Genomic DNA, 12,500 nt, shown 5'->3' with positions numbered 1-12,500 from the left:
ATTAATTTAGTGAGTCTTATACAATCCTTTTCTAATCGTTTTACAAACTCTTGTGAAGCATTTTTTCCACGATAATGTTCAAGTTTGTTATACTTTTCTCCAACAGATGATTTGATATAATAACAGAAACCACAAGGAATATGTTTTTGATATTTATTTGTATATGGTTCTTTTGGATTAGGAGAAGCAGTATTTATCTTTTTAAGGATACATTCAAAATCAGCGTATATCACAAATGGGTGCATGATAGATTTATTATAATCTTCAAAATAAATCTTTTCACCAGGTTTAGGCATTGTAATTACAGCTGATTTATGATTACTACAATATTTTGAATGTTGTTCTAATCGTTCTTTTGTATGAAATGAATTAAGACATCGCTTACAAGGATATATTTTGTTTGCTGTTCTGAATACCTGAGAAGAGATTAATCTTGATAAATTATTGATGTATGTGTAATGTGAATTCTTTCCAACACTAAAATATAAAAGGTCAATGTGTGTTTCTTCATTTTTATAGTTGTTTGAAATTTTTAATATTTGAACTTTGTTTGTATCCGTTAATCCATATACATTAATAGAAAGATTATTCTTTTTCTCAAATTTAGGAATATCTGTTAATGGCATTGGGAATTTAAAATCTTTAATGTCCAAGGTATTCTCATATTTCATATATTGTTTTACTCTTTCTGAATTACATTTTGGTGGATGTAAGTGAGCAAGAACAGACCAGAGAAAACATTTATTATCATTGTTCTTAATATTAACAACTGCCTTCTTTAGTTTTATTTCTTTTGGTAATTCAATATAAGAAGAAGCTTTAAGAGGGTTTGATTTTAGAATGTGTATATCTAAAAAGATGATTTTTTTAATATTGAATCCACTTCCTACCACTGTATTATCAACATCCTCCTCTTGTCTTGATAGTTCTTCATAAACCCCACTATTCAAAAAATCTTGAAATGATGTTATAAAATGAAGATCTGTTCTCATATAAGGAGTTTGTTCTTCATCTTGTCTTTTCATATTCATTTTCACTCCCATATAAAACTTTAAAGTTTTTATTTCTTTTAATGTCTTTTTAATAAATTTTTCAACATCGGGTTTCACTATTTCAATTGATTCAGCTATTGATGATGGACCGGGTTCTCCAAATTGAAAAATCCTTATTTTTATATGCCCTTTAAATGCCTCATCAGTGTTTTTAATATAATAGTCTCCCTTTACTTTAAACTCATTTTTCTTGTGTTTTTGTGATTGAAGATGTTGATTATAACTACTCTTCAAAACATCCTTTGAACAGATATCACAATGTTTTCTTTCCAACTCAAGAGGAGATATTTGATGAAATAGATTAAATGTGTGTTTGTTGGCTTGGAGGTGTTTTCTATAATGTTTATATTCGTGATTACAAACATCGCAGTACGTTGTATTCACCATATTTATAGAATAAAACTTTGCTTAAACTAAAATTTTCTTGATGAAAATTTCGTTTAATTTATAGGTGAATCTGTGCTTAAAAACATTTTATCCTCCAACTTTTTCACTTAATAAATACAATGTTTCAAGACACAAAAGACAAGTTTCAATCAATCTCTTCATCTGTTAAAGATACTGAGAAATATGTCAAGGATGTAAAATTGAACAAAGATAAATATAACAACTATTGGATAAAAACTATTATGGTAAATAATATGAGTTCTTCAATTTCCTTCAGTGGAAGGGCTTTTAGTATACCTGGTAGAACATCAATTAAAGTATCTCTAACAAAAGTTTCTCCTCTCCTTCTAGTAATATATTCAAAACTAGAAAAAGCAATGAAACAAGAAAAAGTATCAAAGAACAAAAACCTTATGGATGAAGCTTTAGAAAGAAAAGATAAGACCATCTGTAATATGCAAGGAGAAATTTGTATTTTTTTCAACAACCCTAAAGATGTAAATCTTGATGAAATAAAGGATGTTAATATATCAGGTGAAATGACATTTCGTTCAATAGTAGTTAACGATAATTTTAAAATTACCTTTAATATAAAAAATGTTGTCGTTGAATCTAATAATGAAAAAAAGTATATCGATATCGATGGTAATATACAACTGAAAGTATAGATGAATTTCAGTTTAAGTAAAGTTTTACTTTATAAATATGCTAGACTTTCCTGATTCTCCATATGACAAATTTGAGAATTGTCCTGCGTGTGAAAGACAGGGATTAAACACAGAGTCAAAAGCCTATAAACAATGTATATTCTGTGATTATCTTCTAATTAATGATAATAAAAAATATAAAAAGGAAAATAATTCTTTTAGATTTACACCAAAAATGAATTACTTTACAAGATTGATTAGAGAAATGAATGTAAAGTATGAGGATGATAACACACCTTTCCTTACAAGGGAAGAAACTGAACGTATAAGAGAAATGTTCAAAGGATTGTTGTTGTATATTATTCATGGATGTAATTTTCAGGGAAATATCAACACAAGATATTGTATAAATAAAATAATGGATTATCTTGAAATTAAACCTGAACTTAGGATAAAATATAGAGTTTCTAAAAAAGCCAATAATGAATTAAATAACCTGTTTTTCAAATATATAAATGAATGATTTTTTACCTATTTGGGAAAATAAGATAAAATTTAACAACCATAAAAATCTCCCAAATTCATTAAGATGTCTCATAGTTGGTTCAAGTGGATGTGGAAAAACCTGCTTACTTTTAAAAATGCTCCTCACTCCCAACTTTTTAGATTATGATAATTTAATAATTTTCACAAAGTCGAAGTTTTCAACCAGAGTATCAACTACTCTCACAAGGTTTTAATGCTGGTCTTCAAAAGAAGATATAATAGGTTTATTTAAACGTCAAAAAAACCTAAATGATTATAACATTGAAGATATAATTCAACTATTTTGTGATACACAGAGATGTAAAAAGAAATCAAATCTTATAACTTGTATTCTTAGTGATAATACGGATGATATACAGTCTCCCAAGATTTGGATAAATCAAAAAGAACCTCGTTATCTTTGATGATTGTGTTAATGAGAGAAACCAAACGGTAATGGACAGCTACTACACAAGAGGGAGACATTCTTCTTGTAATTGTATTTATCTTAGTCAATCGTACTTTCAACTTCCTCGTCGTTCCATCAGAAACAATGCTAATACTTTTATTTTATTCAAGTTAAATTCAATAGATATCAATAATTTTTGGAGAGATAATTGTTCTACATTATGTAGTAAAAAGAAATTTGAGGATTATATGAAGCACACGACTGAAAAATATAAATATATTGTTGTGAAACAAGATGAGATATTAAGGGATATATTTTTTGTTTTATAAACAACTACATATATAAATGACAACTATTATTATAAATCTTGTGGGTAAATCTGCTTCTGGAAAAAACTTTCATAAATCAAGGTTCTTGTGTAGTACAAATGAGAATATTGTAAATTTACTTAAAAAACACCCCGTGATACGCATTGTATCAACAACAACTAGAGCAATAAGACCTGGAGAAGTAAAAGGTGAAGATTATCACTATATTTCAGTGGAGGAACATATGCGATTGAGGAATGAAGGACAAATATTTGAGGAGGTTTCTCTTGGTACAACAAAATATTCACATTGTAAGAGTGAGTTAAAGAAACTAAAATCTGGTGGTGTTGGGATATTAGAAACTAATCCAGAAGGAACGAGACAAATTATTAAATATCTGAGCGGAGTGAAGATTTTATCATTCGGTTTTGATGTTGATGAAGAAACTCAACACAAACGTATGAAAAGCAGAGATGCAAGGATTAGTGAAGAAGAAATTACAACTCGCATTAATGTTAATAAAGAATTTGATGAAATATTTAAAGAAAAGGATTTATTTGAACACATCTACTTGAATGATGAAGAAAAGGAAAATTTCCCTGTTGATCTTTACAATTCATTAAATGATATTTTACAATAAATAAATGGATACAAAAGAAAGAGCAAGAAGATTTAAGGAACATCAAGAGTTGGTTTCAAAAGTTGTAAAACAACAGGAAGACATAAAGAAGAAACGCAGACAGAAACTAACGGGCGAAGAAGCATTTGAAAAAAAACAAGAGAAATTTTTTAAACCACTTTTAAAAACTTCCCAAGAAAAAATGAAAGATGTTTCCACAGTTCCCACAGTAGAATATACTCCTAGAAAGCTTCAAATGTTAAAAGATTTCAGTCAAATGACGGAGGAAGAATTAGAGCATTTAGGAGAATTAGAATATGATGATGAAGGTTTATTTCAACAACTGGAAGAGATTAATCAACCCCCTGATTATATTGTGAATGCTGTTCAAAACAATGAATATTCAGCTGATTCAAAAACCAAAGCAGGACTCATTCCAACAGAACAACCAGCAATATTTCATATTGTTCAAGAAAAGGTATTGATATTTAATGATGAATTAAGGTTCTTAAGTTCTGCTCAACCCCCTGTTAAACTAACTCCGAGATTAATGTTTCTTCTCACAAAAGATGGAAGACAAGGTTCAACTGTGAGGGATGAATCAAAGTATATTGATAAACCATTGGATATGGAAAATAATGATGATAGAGTATATATTGATTTGCTGAACACTCTAAATTATAAGGTTATTCTTTCTGGTAAAAGTAGGAAGAATGAGAAGGAGAAACACATTATTCAGGCTTTAAGTATCCTTGGTTCAGGTATTAGTTTTCTTCCAAATGACCCATCGCAATTAGTTAATAGACTGTTATTGTTGTTCGGCAGTAAGAAGGCTGGAAATAACAATTGTTTTAATGAAGCATCAGCCATTTTAGACCAGTTGATGAACATGAAAATAATTAATAAATCTCAATATAAAGACATTTTAACTCATATTAAATAAGATGAGAAGCACAATCCTGAGTTTTAATTTCACAACAAGCGACCACACATCTTCATTCCCATACCCACTACAACTTGACACAACAAAAGAATATGAGGCATCTTTATTGTCCATGGAGACTTATAATACCTTATTTAATATAACCGAGAAAAATGACAAGTTTAGTTATAATCCGGGAAGTGGATACAAAACGATAACAGTCTCAACCGGAGCATACGAGATTTCTCAAATATCTTCCGAAATTGCTCGTCTTATGAAAGAACAGGGTGATGAACCAAAAAATATTGTTATAAACATTCAAAAACATACTTCAAAATCAACGATTAAAGTTAAAAATAACTACAAGGTTGATTTCACAATTGATAATTCATTTAGAGAGTTATTAGGTTTCTCCTCAAAAAGATTGAAACTAATGGGACGTTTTACAGTGATAATGTCATTCAAATATCCTCAGGAATAAATTCGGTGTTAATTCACTGTGATTTGATTGATGGTGCTTATAATGATGGATTAAAAACAAATACAATATTTTCATTCAGCGCATACTCAACCCCAATTGGTTATAAATTCAATATGGAGCCTAAAAATTTGGTTTATCTACCTGTGTCAGGAAAAACCATACACAGAGTAAATTTTAGGATAACCGACCAAGATAATCGTGTGATTTCTTTTAATGGAGAAGTTATATCCATCAGAATTCACCTACGTGAAGTTTTTCAATAAATAAATACGATGGTTATTGTGAGGAAGCACGAGTTGGGAAAATATAAAATAATTACAGGGGATGGGATGTTCCTTTCCCGTACTACAAGGGTGAAGGTATGTATCTTGGTAGAGGATACTATAAACCTAAGAGACAAAGGGGTGTTGGACATCAATTTAGAGGAGATGGGATAATTGATACTCTCATGGGTATTGGTTCAACTATTCTTAAACATAAAGACCTAATTGGTTCAACTGCTTCTGCTGTGGGAAATGTAGCAGGTGCTGTAAAGAGTATAAAAGATGCTCAGAAAGAATCTCATAAATTACAAGCAATAAAAGAAATTAAGAAAGGTAAAACTCAGTTGTCCCCCCAAGAACGACAGAAAATAATTCAAATACTTGGATCAGGGTTTCAAAAGTTTTAACATCTTTTTTCCTAAATAAATACAAGTATGGAAGCAATTGCTAGTATCTATGATTTGGATGATACTATTATTATCTCAAACTCCACTAAAAAAGAAGATTACTTCAAGGTAAATGCAATAACTGGAACAGACTGGAATACAAATGGTACAAAAAGTTTTGAAATAAATAATCAACAAACCTATTTGAATCTCTCCGAAAGTTTCTTGTTGTGTAAATTTAAATTCACTAAGGCTGGGAATAACACAAATGCTACACTTGTAAATGATTTCTTCTGGAAAATGTTTGATAGTGTGCGATTGTATATTGGAACACAAGAAGTTGAAGCGGTTGATTATGTCTCTGCTGTATCTGAAATGATGAAATTTACACTCTATACATTCAGTGATAGAATGGGAAAGGGGTCTGTCGAAGGTTTTATTCCTGATATGTCAACGGGAACAAACACAGACCCTGGATATATTCAAAGGAAAGGAATGTATAATGATGATACAAAAGCAGAAAATAGTTTTACTGTGGCAGTTCCTCTTAAAGGTATATTTGGATTTTGTGATTATGATAAAGTTCTGTATGGTCTTAAAATTAGATTTCAACTACAAAAGAATGATAATGAAAATAGATTGCTTTTTGGTGTTGGTAATGCTTTTAGTGATCAGAATAAATTTGTAATTGAGGAGATGAGTTGGTATATCAGTGAATATACTCCTAATCTTAAAACAGAAGAGATGTTGAATCGAAGACTTAACTCACGAAATCCACTCAGTGTATCATACCTCAAAAGAAGATGTCAACACGTTAAACTCAATCAAACTACTTACACGTGGAATTTGGGTGTTCTGGAAGGAAAGCCACGATATCTGTGGATGATTTTTAAAAAGCCAGATGGTGATACTGCGACTGATAAGAATAATGCATTGAGTGATAATGCTAAGGTGAAACAACTTCGCGTTTCTCTAGATGGAACATTTTATCCACGAGATAGATTGGAAATTAATTGGGAAAAAAATGATTTTGCTGAAGCATACAAGTCTTACCAAAAGGTGTGTGAAAGTAATGGAAATAAAGAACCTATTTTAGATATGACAGCATTTAAAAGTTTGTATACAATCTATACGTTTGACCTGAGCGCTCAAAAAGAAACTATAAAGTCTAATCGAGTGGATACTTCCCTATACATTGAAAGAGGAGAGAGTGAAGAAGTTGATACATATTGTTTGCTTTTGGAAGAAACAGAATTGCAGATTAATACAGATAATGGTGTGATGATTAGTCTCACATAATTTTTTGTTAAATAAATGAGTGGCAAAGTACCAACTGGGGTATATGTTAATCAAATCAATCTTCATAAACTATCATCTTGTGTTCAAAATCAAAAGCCTTGTACGATTAACGTTAATACAATTCAGAGAAAAGGAGCAGTAAGAATTGATGTTTTGCTCACAAGAGAACAGGTTAAAATCTTGAATGACACTGGCTCACTTAAAATTAAAATGACAAAACCAATGTTGAAAAAATATTCAATAAGAGAGACGAGTGGAGGATTTCTCCCATTTCTAATTCCTTTATTTGCTGGTTTAAGTGCGGTTGGAGCATTGACGGGTGGTATTTCAACAGCGGTCAAAACTGCCAACGAAAGGAAGGCTCAACTCCAGGCTCAAAAAGAATTGGAAAGACATAACAAAGAGTTGGAGAAACAAATTAGTGGAAGTGGTGTAATTGTAGATTTTGCTGAAAAACTTGAAGGTCTGCCTGATAAAGCGAGATTGTTAGTTGGAGATATGCTTTCTTCTATAGCACAAGCAGGTGTAAAATTAACGAAAAGAGGTAATGGATTATATCTTTCTAATAAATAAATGAGCATTGATGAGTGGTTGAAAGAATTTGGAAAGAATACAACATCAAATTTACAACTTGCCAAATATTGTAAGAAATTAAAAATTCATAATGTGGTTATTTGTATGAGAGATGAATTAACAAATGTGTCGAAACATACAAAGAATATTATTATGAACTTTGAAGATAATGAAGGGAACGGTTCTCATTGGGTTTGTATTTTTAATAGTCAAGACAAATATTATTTTGATAGTTTTGGTCTTCCACCACCTGTTGAAGTCATAAAATTCTTACAGAATGGTGTTTATCAAACATTTCAAGTCCAAGAATTAAATTCCAAGTGTTGTGGTCAATTATGTCTATATGTGTTATTTCAACTCAACAAAAATAAAAAATTTTATGATATTATTTTTAATCTAATATAAATGACTTATGTTGGTAAAGATGGTTCTATCTTTGGTGTATCTCAAGAACTGGATATTGATTTATCAAATTATTACACAAAGGCACAGGCTGAACGACATAAATATAATATAAACAAAAATATTAACATGAAAAATGCTTATAAATTAAAAATTATCCAAGCCCGACTGACGCGAATGACTTGGTGAGATTAAGCGATTTATCACAATATATATACTTAAATAAAACGGCTGTGTATTCTAAAGATACAGAAGTGTTGATATTATCTCCAGGTCATACAGAATTCACAGTTCGAATTAAAATAAATTTTTATAAAGAAGGGCGTATCGTTTGTATGAGAATAGAACAATGGGGTATGATATGAATGATTTAGGGTATAATTGGTCATTTAAAATTAACCTCGAAGACCTGGAACAATTAAATCAGTCTCGTAAGGAAGAATATTATCCACTTGGTATCGAGAATGAGTTTTGTGGAGCCACGATTAGTAAACAACAAATAAAAGAATTTAATAAGGGTAAATATAATAATGGTTTTGCCCTTGTTTATCTCATGAAAACAGAAAAACAGGATTATATATAATAAGTAAGGAAATACAAAATGATTTAACTATGGGAAGATGGGGAGGTGTTTCGTACATAATATTATTCTAACATATATTTCTAATACATAAATGACAGCAAGAAGGCTTCAAGAAAATTATCATTTCTGTGTTCAAGCATACCTTCAAGAAAAGGGTATTCGGTATTTTAATAAATATGTTCTACAACATAAGAATGAGGTATTTTCAATAAAAGATTGGCATTATGCTGATGTTGATAAACCGACAACTTTAGATTTAATTAGAATGTTAAATAATGAAAAAATTATAAGGTTAAGAAAAGGTAAGGCTCTTTTAGAAATTCAAAAGAAATTTTATTGGTATCCTGTTGTAAAAAAATTATTTTGGATACAGGAATAACAAGAAATCCTGATGAATATATGTATAATATTCTATGGGGTGTAAACGATTCAAGTATAGTAAGGGATGAGGAAGGAGTTGAAGAAGAGAGGGAAGAGAGAGAGAAGGAGGAAAGAGAGAAGAGAGAGAGGGAGAAGAAAGAGAAGGAGGAAAAGGAGAAGAGAGAGAAGGAGGAAAGAGAGAATAGAGAGAGGGAGGAAAGAGAGAAGAGAGAGAGGGAGGAAAGAGAGAAGAGAGAGAGGGAGGAAAGAGAGAGAATGAATAAATATCAAAATATGGAAACCAGTGAGATTCAAAAAAGATTGGTGGTATTACAGAAAATAACTCAACCCACCGAGGAGGAAAACAAAGAATTGACAAGTCTATTTGCAATACTTTCGACAAGACTATTAGCATCGACAAGATATGGATTTTAATTCAAGTTTTTTCTTAAATAAATGGAGGAGAGAGTGAAGGCATTTCTAAGGATTCTTTATGTTTTAAAAATTAAGATTCAAATGTGCATGTTGGAAACTAAAAAGGTTTTTGCACTCTGCAGGAATTTTTCTCATAAATAAATGAGTTATTGTCTCAAATGTAAAAAGAAAACTAATACTAAAAATATTTCATATATTAAAAGTAAAAATAACAGGGTTATACAAAAAGGTATATGTTCGGTGTGTGGTTCAAAAAATCAATTTATCTCCAAACACAAACTCGGAGGAGATATACAAAAGTTTTTATCAGGAAGTAAATTTACAACTACTGGAATACCAGGGAATTACATCTTCCAGGTTATTCTTTCTGTGCCACAGGCACAAACTTAGATAAAAGATTAGATGAGGCAGACAATCCTAAATCCTGGAGTAAACCAATCAATAGAGTTGATGAAGTGTGCATGAGACACGATATTGATTATGGGAATACCACAACGTTGGAAGAAAAGCATGAAGCCGATAGAGAAATGTTGTATAATTTGTCTCTGATACAAAATCCAACCTTGAGAGAAAAAGTTGATAGGTTCATCGTGAAGAAGATGATTAGTGCTAAATTGAAACTTGGACTTGGAAATTCAAAAGCTTATAGGCTCTAATGATGCCATTAAGACTGAAGAGCAATTAGCTGATGAATTACATAAACCAATATTCACAAAGTTTCAGAGAAGGAAAGTTTATTCCAAGGAAGTTGATTATATCTGGTCTGCTGATTTGATTGAACTCAATAATGATAAGGGGTACAAGTATGCTTTAACCGTTATTGATTTGAGGAGTAGATATGCGTGGGTTGTCCCTTTAAAAAACAAAACAGGTAATACTCTTATGTTAGCTTTTCAACAGATATTTAATAAAAGTAAGAGAAAACCTAAGAAATTGTGGACTGATGAGGGTAGAGAGTTTTATAACAAGACATTTATGAATTTTCTAAAAAATAACAGTATTACATTATACAGTACCTTTAATGAAGGGAAGGCAGTTGTTGTTGAACGTTTTAATCGTACCTTAAAAGAGAGACTATATAAAAATTCACACAACTCGGTTCACAACAATGGTCATCTTTTATTCAGGATATTGTGGATAAGTATAATGACACGATTCACACATCAACGAATATGAAGCCATCAGAAACATTTACAAAATTAAAATATGAAAAAGAGATTAATGTCAGAAAACCTAAGTTCAAAGTTGGTGATATCGTAAGAATATATAGGTGGAAATCTCATTTTGAAAAGGGTTTTACTGAACGATGGACGAAAGAACTTTTTAAAATTGTTGATGTAATAGATACAGTTCCTTGGACTTATAAAATATATGATTTGGAAGGGGAAGAGATTTTAGGTTCATTTTATTCACAGGAATTACAAAAGACAAAACTAAGCAGATAATACACCTTTGTGGACACTAGAGGGACAAGTATATAATGTGTGTCAAGGGGGACGTTCTTAGATCTGTGAACCCCAAACACAGAATCCTCAACTGAATAGTCAAGGCTTAACTTTTGTTTGTGTGTGTGTGTGTAATGGGAGCAATAGGTTGGCGCTTCACTCCCTCCTACTATACACCGTTGTGGACACTCGAGGGCCAAGTCCGAGGTGTATAACAGTATATAATGTGTGTCAAGGGGGACGTTCTTAGATCTGTGAACCCCAAACACAGAATCCTCAACTGAATAGTCAAGGCTTAACTTTTGTTTGTTGATGTGTATGTGTGTGTGTCCCAACCCTCACATTCAAAATCTCAACACCAACCCTCACATTCAAAATCTCAACCCCAACTCAATCCTCGCCCAACACAATGTCTTTTTCAAAATGAGATTTCCACCTATATATATATATTTTTACGTTTTTTTTTCTTCTTCCAATTCTGTCTTTTAAGGCTTTCAGGTTTGATGACGTAGAAAGGGGGAGTAAGCCTGCACTTTCTTCCCAGAACTTTCTTGATCTTGCTCCCATCAAGCACCATCCGACAAAGAACTACATCGATAGGTTTAGATCCCAAAGAGTGATAGCAACTCCAAAAGTCTCCAAAATATAAATAAATAAAATAATAATAATAATAAATAAATAAATAAATAAAAGCCCCCAAAAAAGTTTCAAGTGTCCAACATAAACCCAACTTTCCAAGTCTTCAAGGTATAACCACATTCCCGTTGAGTTTCCAAGATATGTATCACATTGTGAGTTATCAATCCAGAACCCACATTTCAAGTATTCAAAGTAAAACCAACTTACAAAGTCTCTTAAGGATAACTCATTTACTGATTTTTTCAAAATTTGTGAGTCTCCAAGGTAGGCCCCATATTTAGAACCATCTTGGCAGAACCCTTTTCCTGAGTCTCCAAGGTAGTTATTTAAACCATCAAGGCAGAACTCATTTACTGATTTTTTCAAAATTTGTGAGTCTCCAAGGTAGGCCCCATATTTAGAACCATCTTGGCAGAACCCTTTTCCTGAGTCTCCAAGGTAGTTATTTAAACCATCAAGGCAGAACTCATTTACTGATTTTTTCAAAATTTGTGAGTCTCCAAGGTAGGCCCCATATTTAGAACCATCTTGGCAGAACCCTTTTCCTGAGTCTCCAAGGTAGTTATTTAAACCATCAAGGCAGAACTCATTTACTGATTTTTTAAAATTTGTGAGTCTCCAAGGTAGGCCCCATATTTAGAACCATCTTGGCAGAACCCTTTTCCTGAGTCTCCAAGGTAGTTATTTAAACCATCAAGGCAGAACTCATTTACTGATTTTTTCAAAATTTGTGAGTCTCCAAGGTAAAACTTGTATTCTGGCTCA

General features: G+C 31.5%; 1 protein-coding gene and 1 long non-coding RNA gene across 8 annotated transcripts in view; one reads left to right on the top strand and one right to left on the bottom strand.

The window, feature by feature from the left end:
* APAF1 (apoptotic peptidase activating factor 1) overlaps positions 1–12,500 on the top strand; it is a 515,858-nt gene that overhangs the window by 111,983 nt on the left and 391,375 nt on the right. The window lies entirely within an intron of this gene.
* LOC147025567 (uncharacterized) overlaps positions 10,981–12,500 on the bottom strand; it is a 2,012-nt gene continuing 492 nt past the window's right edge. Inside the window, exon 2 of the long non-coding RNA XR_015059576.1 lies at positions 10,981–12,500. This exon is cut by the window's right edge and continues 236 nt beyond it. This is a non-coding gene — a long non-coding RNA (uncharacterized LOC147025567).

The sequence above is a fragment of the Eptatretus burgeri genome, chromosome 6 (assembly GCF_056783735.1).
Source record: "Eptatretus burgeri isolate ZD-2024b chromosome 6, Ebu_testis_v1, whole genome shotgun sequence".
Lineage (NCBI taxonomy): Eukaryota > Metazoa > Chordata > Myxini > Myxiniformes > Myxinidae > Eptatretus > Eptatretus burgeri.
The sequence above is the reverse complement of the archived record's forward strand: the minus strand, read 5'-3'. Positions and strand labels throughout refer to the sequence as shown.